Source organism: Schistocerca piceifrons, chromosome 7 (assembly GCF_021461385.2).
Source record: "Schistocerca piceifrons isolate TAMUIC-IGC-003096 chromosome 7, iqSchPice1.1, whole genome shotgun sequence".
In the NCBI taxonomy this organism is placed as follows: Eukaryota; Metazoa; Arthropoda; class Insecta; order Orthoptera; family Acrididae; genus Schistocerca; species Schistocerca piceifrons.
The window spans coordinates 187,762,780-187,783,069 of record NC_060144.1 but is presented as its reverse complement, the minus strand read 5'-3'; positions in this window follow the sequence as shown (position 1 = coordinate 187,783,069).

Here is a 20,290-nt window from a genome sequence, read left to right as displayed (position 1 = left end):
GCGTGCTTATTTCAGTGGGAGGAAGGAAACGACCCGACAACAATAAAGATTATCGGCTTCGCCAGTAGGACTTTAACTAGCTGCGAGAGAGCCTACTCGGCAACCGAACTGGAAGCACTTGCAGTAGCCTGGGCTGTGAAAAAGTTTAATTATTATTTACAAGGGAAGGAGATTAAAGTGTATAGTGACCACCAGGTGTTAAGTTTTTTGATGTCATGCAAACTATTCCATACCAGACTGAGGAGATGGATGCTTGTCTTACAAGAATACCGGATAAAGATTATGTACATAAAAGGCCAAGATAACGTAATAGCGGATGCTCTGTCGCGACTGCCGGTAGGATTACCGGATTTAGCAGAAATGTTAGAGCAATCCGCGGAGTATAAAGTGCTGTTAGTGCGTGACAATACTTACATGAAGGATTTTTTATATATATGTAAAAACCTGTGCGAATTACAAAGGGCAGATCCGATGTGGAAAAAAATCATTAATAATATTGAAGAGGGTGTTAACAATAGAGATGAGCAAGGTTTTAAAATAGTGAACCATATTTTGTATCATAAACTTAATACGAAAGAAGACTGCTGGGCGGTATGTATACCTAACCAGTCGGTAAAAGTTATGATATGGCACACGCACTTGGCATGGGGCCATGCAGGGATTGGAAAGTGTGCAGAGATCATGGCGAGATACTGCTACTTTCCTCGTATGAAACACCAGATTCAGGCAACAGTTAGAACTTGCGTGATATGTCAAAAAGCAAAACATTATAATAGATCCACTAAGTTTGAATTACATCCCATAGTTCCACTCAGGCCGCTTCAAATAGTATCTGTGGATGTAGCCGGTCCTTATCCCATGGCCAGAGGAGGTATGAAATATATACTGGCCATGTACGATATTTTTTCCAAATACTTGGCAATTTATTGCATAAAATCAGCTACTGCCAAAACCATGGTCAGGCGGATCAGTCAAGAATACTTGCCCCAAGTGGGAAAACCCGAAGCCATAACGACTGATAATGCTTCTTATTTCACGGGTCGAACTTGGAAAAATTACCTACGGGAACAAAATATACAGCATATTCTGGTATCCCGGTTCCATCCCGAAGCCAGTCTAGTTGAAAGAATATTCAGAGAATTGAATAAGTTCCTTAGAATCTACATAGGGAACCGACATACAAAATGGCCAGGGCTAGTATCGAAATTTGTAGAAATACACAATTTAACACCCCATTCAAGTACAGGCTATCCACCGGTAGAGATATTGAAGGGATTTAATGAGACACCGAATGAATGGCTCACGCCTTTGCCGAGACTACCAGTCAAGGCAGAAACAAGGGAGGAAAAGATGAAAAGGATATGGAACAGACTAACCAGCTGTGCGGCAAAGAGGAAAAGGAAGTACGACCGAGGTGTAACTAACGAACAGAAATATAATGTAGGAGATCTAGTACTTATTCGTAACCACGTTAAATCCTCAGCCACCTTAAAACAGAATAGTAAGTGGCAATTGCTATATTCAGGGCCTTTTGAAGTAATAAGCGTGCCACACGAATGTAGCTATTTGTTAGCACATCCCCATACGGGGAAGATCAAAGGATTGTATCCACGTAAAGATGTGAAGTTATTTATTCAGTGACATATCACATATAAAGAGTAATAGTTGTAAGAAGATTTTAATTGTGTTTTAGAATTTAAGTATGTTAGTATTAAGAAAGAAATTTGTGTGTAATGAAACTTGGAGGAAGTGGATTCAGAAAGTAGGCAATAGCTTACACAGGAAAGATTTTGTTTACAGACAATTAGAGCCATTTAAAAATTATAGGCTCATTAAGCAACGAACAATCTTCTTGTTGATAAAGTGAGGATTAATTTCTTGAATCATTATACAAAGGATTAATTTCTTGAACCATTTTCTATGTGTAGTATGTAAGTGCAATTAATGATGCAATCTAATATAGTAAGGTAACTGTTGTAATTGTATTAGGATAAGGAACCCTGAGAGAGAGAGTCTTGACTAGCCAAACATGGACTCTGTAATATGCAACAATTATGTGATGTTTGCTGCCAGTAGTGATATGAGAACGACACTGGAGCATAAGCTAATCAAAAACCAAGCCCGTTCCGTGGAAAATCCGCTTTGTATATAACAATGCTTCAATTGAAGCCTGTGTACTTGGTACACGCCCTTGAATATTCATTACGCGATACGCGAATTAAGTCAACCAATGTGAAACCTACACTGTAGTCATATAGGAAAAATCATTAAAAATAATGCTAGTGCTAAATGAAGTATTTATTGATCAATATGCCCAAGTCAAGCTGTCATGCACATGGTAAAATCTGTTTGATAGATGGGTGATAACCAGGCAAGCTACACTGATAAGAAAATTAAAAAATTTCACAAAAGGGCTATATACGCCTAGTAACAATATGAAAAGTGTGTTGTGATAAGGTAAAAACAAATAGACGCCATGTAGATGAGAGTGAGTATGCGAAGAACAGTTAAAAGGTATTAAAAAATAAACTGTGTGCATAAACAATGGAGGAAAGGACGGAATATTGTGTGTAGCAGGGACAGAAAATGACTGTTGTATCTGCACCAATATATACGTCGATAAGTCTAGTGTTGAGTGACAGACTGTCCTAGTGCAGTGCTCAACGAACAATAGACAGTGTATAAAAACAGTAGTTATTGATCCGTTCGGAGTCGAGTTAAACGAACCTAGCTCGACGGGGACATGTAGTATGTGTGTTACGAAACATTTTCACGTGTTGAAAGACGCTCTGGCACTGTACCAACCGTGGAGTGAGTGAAAATGTGTAGTACAATGTGCGTGTGACGAACCTTGAATACCAGTGTCACAATGCCACAAGAAACCTGTTATCACGCCAAACCATCCTGTGCATACCAGTGAAGCGACGGCTTACTGAACAATAATCGCTTTTAACAAGTTGCATCTTCTTCCACAGCTAGTAATCTGTGTCCTTAAAGGCAGTACACCGTTGTGGAATGTTTGTTTCATGCGCTACAACGGGGAGCCATGTGGAGAAGCCGAGACGAGTGCCGTGCCGCCAGCCAGCCGGTCGCGGTAAACCACTGCCACTCACCGACATCGGCGAATGGTTCGGCGCGGTTCGCGACTGCTTGGGCGCCACGTCAGCACGACGTCGCTGTTACTGAGAGCAGGTCGTCGAACCCAGCGGCCGTCGGCACGCGGCGTTCCAGACGACGCGACTCAACAATTGCTTCGCGCCGCCAGCTCCGTACAACATTGTTGTCATTCAAATGTACTACCAAATATGTGTTTAATGCACTAACATGAATAGGGTTTAGTGGACACGAAATGACGTGACAAACATTTGTTTTTTTTTCTTGAGTTATTCAATACGGACCCAAAGTATTCATTGGTTCAGTGATATATAGATATAATATGTTTTCGTCATGTTAATGAAGTATACTCGCATGAATGCTAGACATTTTAAACCAATTGTCGCGAGTAAATGCAAGGACGATTCATGATACTACTGTAAAAATGTGTAATAAGTGACTTTCATTACAATCCAAAACACAAATATTATATGGGTAACAAAGAGACTAAAGGTTTAACATGCTCTCACAAATAGCCTTTGTTATATGTGAACATTGGATAGAATCTGAACTTTTTGTGATCAAACTGGGTATTAAAACAAATCAGGCGAGATGACTATGGCTCCGGCGCAGTTTTCCCAGGTTTTCTGATCGCACGTAGCCCGAGTGGGGGAGCCAAATAAATATAATGACCCTGGGACTAGGTCTATGGTCACCTCGCAAAGTGTAAGAACAGTATAAAAAGTGTAATTAAACCTACAGTGTAAAAGAACTAAGAAGTTTAAAGTGAATGTTCTAACCAAGGTAACAGACAATAACCAAACAGACGTTAGTGGCAGCATATTGCCGAACATTCTTAACGTTAGTCAATTGCTGCCAGGGGGCATTGTAACGTCTAGTAAGAAACAAAAACAACATATTATGTAGTAACGAGAAAATTATATGTATCATATTGTGTTATTGTATAAAATTATGTATTTTTTTTATTATTTATTTTTGAGAATATCTGCGTCGGCGAGTAATGAAACCGCCACAGACGATAAATGTCGAACAAAGATTAAAATAAGTAACTAGTATATAATACGTGACGAATAGCAATTTCTTTGTCTTCTTCATCTGGGAGTCGAACGAGTAAGATATCCTGTGTCGTAGTAGCGAACGCTAGTGTAGCATTCTTTTGTCGAGACTAAGCAATGTACGCCATTACGTGTGAATTCACAAAGGTCTGTAATCACTGAGATATTTAAAGGTTTTAATAGAGTTGTTTAAATGAAAACTTGTATTATTTATTGTTAAGCTTGCTTGCATATTATCCCATCCTGTTGAGACATTTTTCAGTTATATAAATATTATCTGTGGTGCTGAGCTGCGTGGAGAACGAAGAGCCGCTGCCGCGGCGTATTTAAACGACTTACAATATAGTCGAGCATACCGCAAGGAAGCGGTAAAATAATAGTAAAATAATATTATTTCTTTTAGCTCCCAGACTGGCAGTGAAGATCAGCAGATTTTATGATGTGTTGCAGATTGACGCGGGCTGCTGATAGGATATAATTTACAGTGCAAATAATTTAATGTACCTTCAGAATCTGATAGGAATCTTGCTGTGCTCCGTTCTGATCTGGCAAACTTTATAGTGACAACGTATTTTTTAATGAGAGTCTCATGTTCTTGGGCTAGTCGTGGTATGAAATAGCATTTTAACGAGAAATAAAATCCACTGCGAACTTGTGTTTTTGAACGATCACACGGACTGTAACATCAGTGCTCATAACAAAGTAATTTCAACTTTTAATCACTATGAAGCAGGGAAGATATATTGATTCTTAGCATGAGTTGCAGTTACGAAAAATCGTTCCTTAAATTGTAGGCCAGATACAGAACAATAAGACTTCCATATATACATTTTATTCCGCTAAAGGGTAATGATGATAAAGAAAAGCAAAGCACAGCATTATTAACAGATATTTCGCGGCCCTTTTCGTATATGCGATATCAAAAACGTGAAAAAAACTGAAAACAATCATACATAAAAAAAGAGTGGAAAATGTGCACGGTCTGATGTGTAACGACAAGAAAAGCGACCTGCTAACCTTACCTTGCCGGGCACTTGCCAAGAAAAATACGATAATCATCAGTAATTAGTCAGGTGAAATAATTGCATTAGTAAATGACATCATAGTGTGTTGAATCATAAAGTGTCTTCATTCATTAAACGGTTTAATGTTTGAGATATGGTGGTTGCCTTTCGATTTTCTGGTTCTCAAAGTTTCGACGTGTACAACATTGGGATGAGGAATGCTGCGAATCCGATATGGACCTGCGTATAGAAGTTCAAATTTACTGCACTTACCTTTTAATTTGCTGGATAAATAGTGTGTACGTACTAATATCTTCTGTCCAACGTGAAAGTCGCGGCGTGTACAAACCTGTTTTTGCTGTCTTCTCCGGCGCTCTGCGGCACGTTTGATGTTGTTCAGCGCAATGTCAATTATTTCGTGGTGTCTTAGTCGACGACATTTAGGGAAGTTTACTAATTCTTTAATTTTGTTTGGTGGTTCAACGTTTTTCAGTATAACAGACGGAGATAGCATAGTGGATTCATTTGGAATGGAATTAATTACATCTTGGAATGAGAGTATGTGTGTATCCCAATCAATATGTCTTTTGTGGCAGTATATTCGGCACAGCTTACCAATTTCTTTCATTAATCTTTCACAGGGATGCGAAGAAGCATGGTACTTGGATATATAGATCGGAGAAATGTTTCTGGCTCGTAACATGCGTGTCCATACGCTACTACGAAATTGAGATCCATTGTCAGAAATTACTTTCATCACATGCCCTACATGAAATAGAAAATGTTTTACAAATGCTTTCGAAACAGGTTTAGCAGTAGCTTTGCGTAATGGAGTGATAGTAACAAATTTTGAAGTGAGCTCAACAGTGACAAAGATGTAGCAAAAACCTCTGTTAGTTCTCGGAATCGGACCAAAAATATCTACTGCGGCCATATGTCTTAATTTAACAGGTACAATGGGATATAAAGGAGGAATATGTGAAGTGGTGTCTGATTTAGCTTTCTGGCAAATTTTACAAGGCGCTAAAACTCGTCGTATACGTTTCTCCATGTTGGCAAAATAACAGTTCTGTCTCAGTATAAGAAAACATTTTCGTGCTCCGTAATGTGCGTAACTTAAATGAGTGTACCAGATTAATTTGTTAACCAGTTCTTCAGGAATGCATAATAACCAATTGTTGCTGTCAGGATGAGAGCGGCGAAACAGAATGTCATTGCGTACAGTGTAATGGTTTCTAATCGTAACATTATTCCTATCTTGCCAAAGGTGTTTAATTTCTTTCCACACATTGTCTTTATTTTGCTCTTGTGCTATGTCCTGTAATGACGATGAAATAAAATTTTCAAAATCAACTTGCTGAATGTACATGACACTGAAATTTGTTTTGCAGAAGTTGGTTGCTACGTCTTGCTGATTGTTGCTCAGAGAACGCGATAGTGCGTCTGCTATAACATTTTGTGTGCCGGGAATGTGAACTATTGTAAAATTAAATTCCTGTAAATAAAGTTTCCATCTACTTAATCTATCGTGAGTGAATTTGGCCGAAAGTAAAAATTGTATCGCTCTGTGGTCTGTGTAAACGGTGGTATGTCTTCCATAAAGAAAATGCCGAAATCTCGTAAAAGCCCATACAACACATAATGTTTCAAGTTCTGTAACAGAATAATTTCGTTCAGCAGGTGACAGAATGCGACTTGCAAATGCGATGTTTTTAATTACTGTAGAACCATCTTCCTCAATTTCCTGAAAAATATGCACGCCTAAAGCGGTGTTGGAACTGTCAGTGGCAATGGAAAAATTTCTGGTAAGATCTGGGTGCGATAAAAGTGGAGCATTCAACAAAGCATGTTTCAGGTTCACGAATTCAGAATGTGTTTGCTTATTCCATGACCAAATACTGTTTTTACCTGTTAATTGGCATAATCTGGGTGTGTCTAAAGCAGAGTGATGAATAAATTTACGAAAAAAGTTAATTAAGCCCAAAAAACTGCGTAGTTGTTTCTTCGTCGTAGGAACACTAATGTCACGTAGAGCCTGAAGTTTTTCCGGATCAGGTGCAATGCCTTCTGCTGAAATCACGTGTCCAAGAAATTTTATAGAAGTTTTGCCAAAATGCGATTTACTGAGGTTAACTGTAAGTCCTTGTGCATGGAAAGTTTGTAATAGACGTTCTAAAATCACATTGTGTTCAGACCAGTTAGCTTCTGCGATAAGAATATCGTCTACATACGTCGTAATTCTGTCTTTAAGTTCTGTCGGAAGTATTGTGTTCAAACCGCGAATAAAAGCTGCAGAAGAAATAGTTAAGCCGAACGGTAATTTGCAAAATTGATAACAGTCGCCAAAACAGAGAAAAGCAGTATATTTTCTGCAATTCGGATGAAGTTGAATTTGCCAAAATCCCGATTTCAAATCTAGTGTAGAATAAATAGCAGTACCATGAAATTTCTGTAAAAGTTCCTCTAAAGTCTGTGGTCGATCTGTTTCACTAATAATGATGTCATTAATGTGACGTGAATCAAGTACAAGGCGAAGTGAGCCATCTTTTTTCTTAACAATATGCAGCGGGTTTATGTACGGACTAACTGCTGGTTCTATAATTCCTTGGTCGAGCATATCCTGAAATTCTTTCTTAACCTGTTCTCTGTGGATATATGGAATGGGATAATGCTTTGCTTTAAATGTGTCGTGCTGCTTGACTTGAAATTCATACATAAATCCGGACATAGTACCAGGAATGTTGTCGAAAACTGGAGCTTGCTGTAAAAGAATTTTGTGTAATTGCGTTCGTTCGTCGTCTGTAGTTGCACTGCTCTCTTTAACCTTATCAGAAATCAATTGCATTACATCGCAGTCAGCTTCGTCTGGACTATTATAGTTGTGTACGTACGTATCCGTGAACAATGTGGGATTACAGTCTATGTTATGTGACGCGGAAATGACCTCTGTGCGATTAATTGTTTGCTCTTCCGCAGATAGTGAGTGCTGAAATTCTATAGCAAATTGTATATTTTCATCCTTTAACATTAAATAAGAATTCTGAAAATCAATAACTGCGTCGTGTTGTACCAGAAAATTCGTACCTAAAATAACGTCTGTTGTCAATAAAGGAACAATCCAAAAATTAGAGTGAAAAGTATGACCTGCAATACAAAATGATAAATGCGTCTGTAATTTAACGTCTACTCCTTTACTCGATACTGCTCCTTTCACTTTTGTTTTGCCTAAAGGTAATGTAGGATACGTATTCTCTTTGTTGCACTCGTTGAAAGTCTCCTCATTTATTACTGATATAGGTGATCCGGAATCAATTACTGCTGAAAATTTCGATGAACCAATTTTAATTTCGATAACAGGATGTGAAATAGTTTTCTGAACAAATGGTCTTTCCTGCAAGAGAGTGTCTCTGATGTCGTCAAAAGTAATTACATTTTCGTGAACAACATTTTGCGTGTCTGAAGTAGTGCTTGTGTTATTGGAAGATGCGTCCTGTGCAGTATCTAGTCAGATTCTATCTGACGTGTTATTATTATTAGGAGGATGTTGTGGCATTTCGACTATTTGAACTGTCCAATTACTTCTTCCAGACGTATTACGCTCTGGATGATACCTACTGTCGGGTTCGTTCATGAGAATAGGTTCTCGTGCATAATTTTGCTGTTGGTCCGACCGACTGTTGTTAGATGTACGCTGAAAATTGTCCTCATTATTTTTACGTCTGTCGTAATAGTCATTCCTATACGGTGCATTACGATAGGAATTGAAATACTGCCTTCTTTGTACGTAGTTGTTTCCTTGCTGCCGTACGTTGCTATTTCTTGCATCAGGGACTATACGTGCACGCGGCGGAACATTAAAGCCTGGTTGACCTTGTGCATTCCATTGTTTGTTAGGTATGCTAACCGGCTGGTTTTGATGTTGTTGTTGTGAAATACCTCTATTGTTACTAAAGTGTGGTTCCTGTTGCTGAAAATTTTGACGATATTGATAATTAAAATTTTGGCTGTTATTAGAATTTTGGTAGTTGTCGTTCCTAAAGCGTCTGTTACTTTTCCTATTGAAATTACGTCCCTGATCATAATTACCGTAAGTTTGTTGACCTTGGTTATTATACGAAAAGTTTTTGTTTACAAAAGAATAATCAGATTGCTGTACTTCCAAGAGCTGTAAAAGATCTCTGAATGCTGAAATGTTTTCTTTTTGCTGGCCCGTTAGAAGTGACACTCGTAATGACCGTGGTAATTTAGAGATGCATAATTGTATAAGTGCAGATTCACTGTACGGTTCACTTAGGTACTGGTTTTGTTGGACCATATGCTCAAAAAATTGCGTCACACTGGGAAAATTTGAGTTCTCGTAATTTGGCAAACTAATTAACTAATCTTTAATTCCGCGCTGTGTCGTCTTCGACCAGTACGCTGACAGAAAAGCATTCTGAAATTCCTCTACCGAGTAACACTGTCTCGCGATCGGTCTCATACGAGTTGCCGGTTCGCCTTCCAAAAAACTGCAAATAAATTCAAGTTTGTGTGTTACAGGCCAAGTCGGTGGAAGAGCAAAGCTAAATTGTTGAATCCAATCCAGTGGGTGAATCTGCGTTCTATCGTTTTTAAAAACTTTAAACTTTCTCACTGACAGAAAATGTTTGTAATCGAAATTATCATCTCTGTGTGATGGAACAGGTTCAGGATCGTAAGAGAATCTATTGAACTGTGGTTGATCGGAATCTAAGTCCCGTACTCTCTGTAGATTACCCAAATTATACGCGCTGCGTGAGTCTGACAAATGTTCATAAAGTGGCGTCTGTTGTGGTATGTTATTAACTGAAATGTTTTTCATCTCTGTTACTTCTTGTTGTAAACTCGACAATTTTCTACGCAACGTGTTATTAGACGAATCGATCTCATTAATTGTCTGCTGTAAATTTTGAAATTCAGGTGTTTGGTTAAATGAAATCGGTGTAGTATCGTCTGATTTATTGTCATTAGTATTTTCGATAACATCAATACGACTGGCCAATTCATCACATTTTTCAGTCAGTATTTTAACCTGATCATCGGTTTTAGAATCAGACGCATTAATCTGTTTTTGAAACTTACGCGTAGTTTCGCTCAGTTTTTTAACATCAGCTTTGATGACATCGCAATCCTGTGTTAGTTCTAATTGTTCGAATCTGTCTGTCACTGTTTGAATATTTACTGTGTGTGTATCTGTTTTTGATTTAAGATCAGAAATTTCATCCCGTAATTCCGCGGTCAACTGTTCTATGGTATTAATTTTGTCGGACACTGTAGTAATATTATTGTCTACATACGTCTTCGCTTTCGCGAACATTTTACGTTTGTCTTCTTGTCTTTGTGCAGTGATTGTTTCCATGACTTGTCGTTTTACTTTGTTTTGATCCTGAATAAATTTGCGGAAACGCGTATCACTGTTTTGTATGTGAAGATTAAAACGTTCGTCAATCTGAGTATTCTGTTGTTCGAATTTCGCGTCTATCTTTGCGTCCATAGTGCGCGAAAGTTCTACCGTCATTGCTTTAAACTCATCCCGTAATTGTGTAGCTTTTTCAGAGCATTGTTTAGCGACTCCGCTAATTTCGTCTCTGAGTGTTTCTGTTGCGGCTGTTTGCATTTCCCTTAATTCTTGCGCAACAGACTTAATCTCTTCGCTATTTTTTCGTGAACAAGCCTCAATTTCCGTGCGCAACTGTTCCTTAGTGTCATGACATTGCGCGGCAACGGCTCTAATTTGTTCACTAAGCTGTCTGGAATTGTCGTCTAATTTTTCATTTAACTGTTTGTTCTGCTCACTAAGTTGTCTAAAATCTTCACTCTGTTGTCTCGCCTGTTCACTAAGTTGTTGTTTGAGTTTTTCGTTATCTTGTTTGTTCTGTTCTTTAAGTTGTCTGAAATTGTTGTCTGTTTTCTCAAACTGTTGTTTGATATCTACACCAAGATCGTTCTTAAACTGTAGCATTATTGTCATAAATTGATCCAAACTTAAAGTAGCTGTTGCATTCTCAGTACTCTGTGATGGAGTACATGCAATTGTCACGCTTTGTGTGACCATTTGGTCATTCTGCAACTTACAAAAAGGATTATCAGTCGGATGTACACTGTCAGACATTATTTCGGAATTAAATGGATCCGTCATACTTTGTGCATCCTGTTCATTTTCGTTAGACAAATTTGTGTGTTCATCACGTAAATTTAATAAACCGGTTACAATAGAGCGTCCCGCGTCATCGATTGTCGTCAAATCAACAGAGGACATAACCGAGTTCGTTTGTTCATCATTAAGATAAAAGTCATCATTAGTGGTTGGAATGCACTGATTGTTAGTGAACGCAGGATTGTCATCATTACACTGCGTGTCACATGTCCTATCGGCAAAGTTGTTTGAGTCGGTAATTTCATTCATAATACCTCGCGATACACTATTCACAGTCTTTCGCGGCATTTTTACAATAGTCACAAATATTCACAAAACAATAAGCACAATGCAAAAACAACACACAAATACAACAGAGCAACGAATTGTCGTTGATCTGTGGAAAGAAAGTCACAAAATTAGTAAAAGCGTAGCGCCAAATCCTAATTATACTTAAGCAAATAAGAGCAGATATCTGACTGTTGTTCAAAAGATTCTCAACGAAATTCGATCCTGGACTGGGTGTCGCCAAGTGTAACCTCCCCACAAAAATTTACAAGACAATATTATATAGAAATGGAGCCAAGAAGCAATATCGTCCCCACAGATATATTTAAATAAAATATATAATAATAAATGGGACCCAAGAATAACCTCCCTGCAATGAAATGTAATGACAATAAAAATGAGAACCGCAATCTGACTCAAAGTATAAGCTGTCACGAAAATGATGAAAAACAATTCAGTGCTAATGAAACTTCAGTGACAATGAAAATTCAATCAAACCGAAATATCGGTCTTTGGCCCTGTGCAAAAATCAGAATTAAATTCTTACCTCATTGTAACTGCTAGTCAAATTTCTGCTCTTATTCTTGCGCACGGCTTGGAGGAACTGCATTGCAAATAATAATATTCCTTTTTTTTTTTAATTTAACTGAAACTTTTCTTTAAGGGAAGTGGAACGAAATCGTTAGTTCAATTAAATAAATTTTTTTTGTAAATTTGCTTTTGAAATCAAAATTATTATTGGGGCACTTGTTGGAAATTAATTACAATAAATAGACTTTACATTATCTGATGATTACCTTAATTAACAATATACCTCATTCAGCATCTTGACCAGTATTGCCGACAGACTACATCACACAACCGGACTGGGCTGCTACTACTGACAGAGTGCAGTGGCCTACTGCAACTCGCGTACTGCTCTACATGACGACAACTAGCGTACTGCTCTGCATAACGACAACTAGCGAACTGCTCGCAACACTCGCGCGGTCAAGCGCAGTCTAACCACGATAATAGGCTCTCTGGTCAAAGATTTTAACGTGCCTCACCATCGCTGCTACGTTACATACGTGTTTCAAACTTGACTAGAAGAAGGGATCGGTTGGTAGGACATATTCTGAGGCATCAAGGGATCATCAGTTTAGTGTTGGAGGGCAGCGTGGAGGGTAAAAATCGTAGAGAGAGACCAAGAGATGAATACACCAAAAAGATTCAGATGGATGTAGGTTGCAGTAGGTACTGGGAGATGGTTCAAAATGGCTCTGAGCACTATGGGACTCAACTGCTGTGGTCATAAGTCCCCTAGAACTACTTAAACCTAACTAACCTAAGGACAGCACACAACACCCAGCCATCACGAGGCAGAGAAAATCCCTGACCCCGCCGGGAATCGAACCCGGGAACCCGGGCGTGGGAAGCGAGAACGCTACCACACGACTACGAGATGCGGGCGCTGGGAGATGAAGAAGCTTTCACAGGATAGAGTAGAATGGAGACCTGCATCAAACCAGTACCTGGACTGAAGACCACAACAACAACAACAACATTTTCACGTAAGACTATGATCGAAAGGTTCCAGCTCTAGATGCAAGGATGTGGCTGTTGTACATATAACACTCCCCATTAGATGCCGATACCACCGCAATCCCCAAGCTTTATGTGAACTATCTATACGAAATAGTATGTGAGAAAACTGAATGTATGTAAATTTCTAACACTTTCTCCTCACGTAACGAGGATTTTAAATATCATATTCAATTGCTGAGCAAAACTGACTGTGTTGCCGATCCGAATAGCGTGGTGAAATAACATTTTAAACTTCATAACCAGAAAAATTTGAAATGAAGAAGACGGCCGTTGTGACCGAGCGGTTCTAGGCGCTTCAATCTGGAATCGCGCGACCGCTTCAGTCGCAGGTTCGAATCCTGCCTCGGGCATGGATGTGTGTGATGTCCTTAGGCTAGTTAGATTTGAGTAGTTCGAAGTTCTAGGGGACTGATGACCTCAGATATTAAGTCCCATAGTGTTCAGAGCCATTTAGACCATTTTCAAATGAATAAATGCCAAACGAAACTAATTTTGTGCTCAGTGAAAACTATAACTAAAACAGTACCGAAGTACATTTCGAACGTTAGGCTTGGAATACGAAAGAAAATAGCTGCTTGAAATTACCGATATTGTACACTGAAAATTAATCTGCTTCCTAACACGACACCTGAAAAACCCGACTATACACAGTTTTCTCAAGAATGCAAGGTGAGATCTGACCTGAAATAAAGTGACTTACCTCTTGCTCAGCTTGCTGTTTTCGTGTACTGAGTACTGAGGTTCTCGAAAGCTAATACAAATCAGCAGATGCAGCAGCGAAAGGTAAATAATCTACTCTAAATTTTTTGTTTGCCAGAAACAGTCTGTGACTACATGTGGCGTAAGGTGCATTACAGACACGACAAAATATTCACACTTTACTATGAATAATGGAGGTGGGTTTTACTATAAAGAAAACCTTTCTTGAGAAATTAAACTGATTGACAAAAAGACTGCACAACATAAGACTAACAATCACAGATTTCTCTCGTTACAAAGAAAATACAAATATACCTTTTAAAATTCTTCCAAAATCTTCATCAAACAACAAGAACAAGAAATTATTATAAATGTATTTTCGTCTCCATATTAAAGTACACCAGAAGGCTTCTCCAAGATCCACAAAGAGCAGATCTCTTTCTCTGAAAACTCAACTGCTCCTTACTATGCCTCAAATAAGAATGCTCCAGCGCTGCACGACTGACTAGCAAGTCAGACGCAGACAGAACTAAACACAGTCAATAATCTTACTCACTACTCACGCAGTGACCAAACGTTGCGCTTTTGAGTCTGGTTTCCCCAGATATTGTTCTTATGTTCCGGTACAACTCCTCCCTAGATCTTCGCATCCACCTCTCTCCACCTCTTTTGGGACCCAGTATTTTTCTCAGTATTTTTCTCTCTTCCTTCTCTAGTTGTTCTGCCCCATTTCTTCCTAGTGTCATCGTCTCAGCAGCATATAATGCTGCATTCCTCACCGTTGCCTTGTAGTGTCTTATCTCTGCCTCTGTGGATATATTCTTTTTACTGTATATCTCTCTCGTCATACAGAAGGCTGACCTCATCTCCTTTATCCTCTCTGTTATTCCCTCCTTGCTCCTGTTCCTTTCTGTTATAAATTCTTCCACGTATTTAAATTTGTCCACCATTTCCACAGTGCCTTCCGGTGTTTCCCAGTCTACAGTGGTATTTAATGACTTTGTCTTGTTATAGGCGATCCTCAGTCCCACCTTTCAGGCTACGTTACTTAAGTTGTCGAGTTGTGTCTTTGCGTCTTCTTCCGTCTCACTTACTATTGCTATGTCGTCAGCAAATGCTAGGCAGTTCACTTAAGCCCTGTTGTCCTTTTTGTCCCTCACATGGGTCTCTGGTATTCCCATTTCCTCGTTTATTGCTCTCCACTGCCTGATCACTTCGTCCAGTGCTAACCATAACGTCCTATGTACACAGTGTCATTTCAGTGTTGCAAAAGAATACTTATTTTGCATCGTAAATTGCATATCTTTACCTGTTAATGTTTAACTATCTTCATGTAAATATAAATCTGTGTTTGTTTATTATTTTCTCCTTTTCATTGATTTACAAACAAGTCCATGTCCCTGTTGTATTTCATCCTCACAATCTTCGACAATCTATACAATCTTAACCATAAACTCATGTGATAGAGGAATGCTTTTTTGAGTAATTGTACTTCCAGATCTGTGCACTGTGAATCACTTAAGTGCATGGCAGAGGGTACATTCTAGTTTACCAGCTCGTAGGGCTTCTTGCCACACCATTCATGTACGAAGCACGGAAGGAATGGTTGCTTAAATGCTTCTGAGTGCGCTGTAATTAGTCTACTCTTGTGTTCGCGATCACTGCCGGAATGATATGATACTTAGTCTTTTTTTCTTTGTTGTAATTTCATTCCCCAGCCCCATTTGGGCAGGGGAGGGCTGCCAGTGGGATAATCCGCCGCTCTTCAGCCGGGAGACAATACCGCTATTAAAAAGATGAAACAAAACATACAAAAAGGCGATAACAATGGGAACATGAGAACATAAGGGGGGAGACAGTGGGGGTTATAAACTATATGCTTACAAGGAGACATTCATTGTGAGACAGTTAAAAAAGATTCACATAAAGATAAAAACATACTTGGCGATGTGCATAGCACATAAACTACACCAGAGTCACAAGCACAACATAAAAGCTGGCCTCTTTATTAAAAATCCCCACCAGAGCGATGGCACTTTAAAACCATTGCACCAGCCGGTGCATATACGAGAAGAGTTAAAACTGCCTGGAGGGACCTGCCGAGGGAGGGGAAGCCTGAGAGGACAGAAGCGGGGGGTGAGGAGGGGGCAGCGGGAGAGGGTGGCACTGGAGAGGATCGGATGAAAAAATGGGGTTGAGTGGCACACCAAGCGGCAGGAGATGGGTGGTGTGGGAGAGGGAAAGCAAGTCAGGAGGAAGTGTATACACGAAAGGGGTTTGCTGGAAAGGTAGAGGCCATAGGAGGGAGGAAAAAACCGCTCAGGGAAGGGAAAAGGATGGGAGAGGGAGCCCTGAGGGGGGAGGAGTAAGGGGGGTTAGAGTTGGTAAGAGGGGTAGATATCAGGGCAAAGCTCATCATTCAGGAGGGGTAGGCACTGGAAGGTGCATTGGTAAAGGAGATGGAGGGCGTGGAGATGGAGAGAGGCCAGAACACAAAAAAAAAAAAAAAAAAAAAACTCGTGGCAATGGGAAGGTGGTAGGGAGGATACGAGACACAAGGGGGTGAGGGGGATGGAGTCTGCAGACAATGTACAGGGTTCAGATGTGTTCAAGAAATAGAGAAATGTGGGAAGGGGATGAGGTCTTATAGGATCCGTGTGTGGAACAGGAGATAGATATGGAAAGCGAGGCGGAGTGCATGGTGTTCGAGAACTTGGAGGGCTTTATAGAATCTCAGTGGGGTGGAAATCCAGACGACGCTGGCATAGCAAAGATGGATCAAGTATTTGAAGGTGTAAAGGATGATGGAAGGATGCAGTCCCCATGTCCAGCCAGACAGGAATTTCAGGAGATGGAGTCTATTGTGGGCTTTGTATTGCACTGTAAGGAGATGGGGAGTCTAGGTGAGGTGACAGTCAAGTGTGAGGTCAAAGTATTTCAGGGTAGGAGTGAGTTGGATAGAATGACCATAAATTTTCTTCTTCTTCTTCTTCTGCTAGTGCCTTTGTCCAGCATTGGACACGGGGTTAGCATGTTTAAAGATGGATCTGGCATGGTTAATTTTAAGGGGTTTCCAAATGCCCTTCCTGCCACCAGCCCATAACCCTGGGAAGGAATGAGTGTACCCCAGCTGTCTGCATCTAGTGTAAACCATGAAATAGTGCAAACGTTTTTCATGTGTCTGTGAGGTGTGTAACTGAGGCTTGACATGGGAACGAGCCCAGTATTCACCAAGTGGGATGTAGAAAACTGCCTAAAAACCACATCCAGGCTGGCCAGCACACCAGCCCTCGTCGTTAATCCACCGGGCAGATTCGATCCGGGGCCGGCGCGCCTGCCCGAGTCCAGGAAGCAGCACATTAGCGCTCTCGGCTAACGTGGCGAGTTATAACGACCATAAATGGTAAGGTAAAGATCGTGGAGCTGGGAGGAGAAGTGGTACTTCCTTTGATGATTGCCTGGGTCTTGGTAGGGTTGATGTTAAGAAGCACCAAGTGGTAAACTGGTCGAGGTGGGTTTGAGGGTTACGTTGGAACTGTTGAAGAGCAGGATAGAGGATCAGGAAGGTGGTGTCAGTTTGATAGGAAGGAGTTTAAAGAGGGGCCTGGAATACCATACATAGTCATAGGAGTTCTGGAGGTCGAGAGAAACAAAGATAGCATAACAATGGGAGTTAAGTTGGGTTGAAAGAAGGTTTCTAAGATTAATGAGCTGGTTGTTGGCAGAGAAGGAGGGCCAGAAGCCACTCTGTGTAAGGGGAAGGAGGTGGTGCTGTTTGAGGTGATGATGAATACATTGGTACAGGACGAGCTCTAAGACCTTACTGAACATGGTTTTGATGCAGATGGGACAATAGGAAGAGGTGTCAAGGGGGTACTGAACATGGTTTTGATGCAGATGGGACAATAGGAAGAGATGTCAAGGGGGGTTTGTTGGGTTTAAGGAACAGGAACAGCAGGATGCAGGAAATCTTCCTCAGGTCGGGGTAAAAGCCAATGGAGAGGATAATGCTATACAAGATAGCAAGGACAACCAGAAAGGAGGGGGGGGGGGGGGGCTGATCCTTGAGGTGGTAGTAGGTGACGCAGTTGTGACCAGGGGAGGTGGTGTGTTTGGAGTGGAGTATGAGCTTGATGTTGTGTGCTGAGGGGGAGTGTTTACATCTGAGGGGAGTATCTGATCCAAGTATTGGAAACTGGGATGAGTGGTGGAATGGAAGTATCATTGTGTTCAAGGACAGTGGGGAAGAGGGTGTAATCAAAGTACGTTAAAGTATATTTGTGCGTTATTTCGATGTACAGTGAGCCCTCTTGTCATGTTCCTTGCATTGGTTTAATTTTTCTTAAGACGTTTACAGCTCCACAATTTTAGCGACCGCTGCTTCAACGGACGCCATTACGCGTCATCTAAAATGCGAAATCACAGCGGAAGCGCAGAGACCGCCCGCTTTAACATTTAACAAACATTTTTTCAGAGCGATGAGCCGCAGCGCAGAGCAACATTAGTTTTACGATTTTACTTTTCAGCTTACGCCGAGAGCCAGGATTCGACTACCACAGCCTGAATATGATGGTAAGAGGAGTATTCTTAGAGTGTTGTGTGGGTCCACTACAACTTCAATATTTGAGCCCATGCTCTTTAAAGTACAAATACGCCGAGGCTAATTATCACACTGTTATATTTTCATTCTCACGTAATAAGCTTGGAAGTAAAAATCAGTTAATTTATCCATATTGGACCACACAATTGCATTTACGCGTGTTTTTAACGACACCGAACAAATAAATAAATAAATAAATATACTCCTCTGGAACAGCCACTTTTAGTGCCCATACTTGCATGGCGACCATTCAAAAAGATCTACTGTCACCTCTGCTTTGGTTAGTGTCTAAAAAGAATTCCGCTGAAAATACAACAGAAGCAGTGATGTATTTTCGCCTGACTTGTTAACATTTGTAACTTTCCAGAAAAGCGTTGTGAGTGGCGAATTGTGAGTAAAACCTACATTTCTCTTGTTGGCGTGTTAAAAATTGCTTCTTTTGCCACAATACAGCAGAGTTTACACTATGGAACCTCACTAACATGTTGTGCAGAAGCAATAGCGAGAGAATTCTGAAACAGTAGTTTATTAAGTTTATAAAGTGAGGAACTGAGGAAAAGTAGGATCAATAGCTTATGAAAAACTCTCAGGACAGGTTTTGACATGTCGGATTGAACCGTTCACTTGTAAGCAAGGTGGTAATAGGGCGCCATACTGACTGACCAATTTGTTCCAGTAGCACTTAAGACTGCATGAAATGTGCAATTTAGTCTAGAATTAGAACCACGTCACACTTAAAAACCACAACAAATATAATACTTTAAAGTTCTTTCAAATGATAGAGCACAGAAATCAGTTGTCCTTTACTTGCAGGTTTTATTCGGCAAATCTAGATTTCGGCTAGTGTCTAGCCATTATCAATGCACCACTTCGTAGTATCGATGCATGTGTTAATAGGTCAGTCCCCTCTTGTTCTGGCTTCTGCCACAGTTCTTTCAAGACCACTGTCAGGCACCCGTTTGTGGCCAAGGTGAACTGTTTTGGCGTTAATGTGCATGTACTTTACTGGTATAGTGTAAATTGTATACAGATGGTGACCTGAAGTAAATATTTCAAGGTAACTATCATCAAACTAAGCAATTACCTGAATAAAGTGTTCTTCACTCTCAGTATTGATCACACAGATTGTCAACAGCATGAACAACGTATAATTTTGTTAGTGAAAGTAAACTAATGCAATGCAAGTAAACATGCTAGATTTATCACATTTTGTTTGCTTTATTAATCAAGTTAGTTAAATATCGTTCATGCTTTTCCATTGTTAGCCAAGGACCTGATCTGTGTTATCCTTACTGGCCGACCAACATTTTTTGTTGAAGCAGCTGCAGCTTTTCTTGGGCATGACAGATCTGTGTTATCTTAACTGGCCGACAACATCTTTTGTTGAAGCAGCTGCAGCTTTTCTTGGTCATGACATTCTTTAAGGTGTTCTACTTTTTTATGTGTAGAAATCAACGTGGCACATAATTTCTGAAGTCAACACTTTCCAGTAATAGGAAAATCATTTTTCGGTACAACTCTAGATACAAAAACAATATTGTGTTTTAAACATATGCCTAAGTTAAGTCTTTAAGGGAATCGTAAAAGGATACTCTAGTGAGACAACGCTAATGCTATTCTCTTAAGCCAAACATCAATGTACATAAACTACGTTTCAAGATGTGCAACTGACATTTCCATCCCATGAAGAGTGGTGAATTTTTCAAGAACTTTTGTCACAGATGAATGATCACAGAACAGATTGCCTTTAAACCATGTTTTATTCACTTTTTTCCTAACAATGATAGTC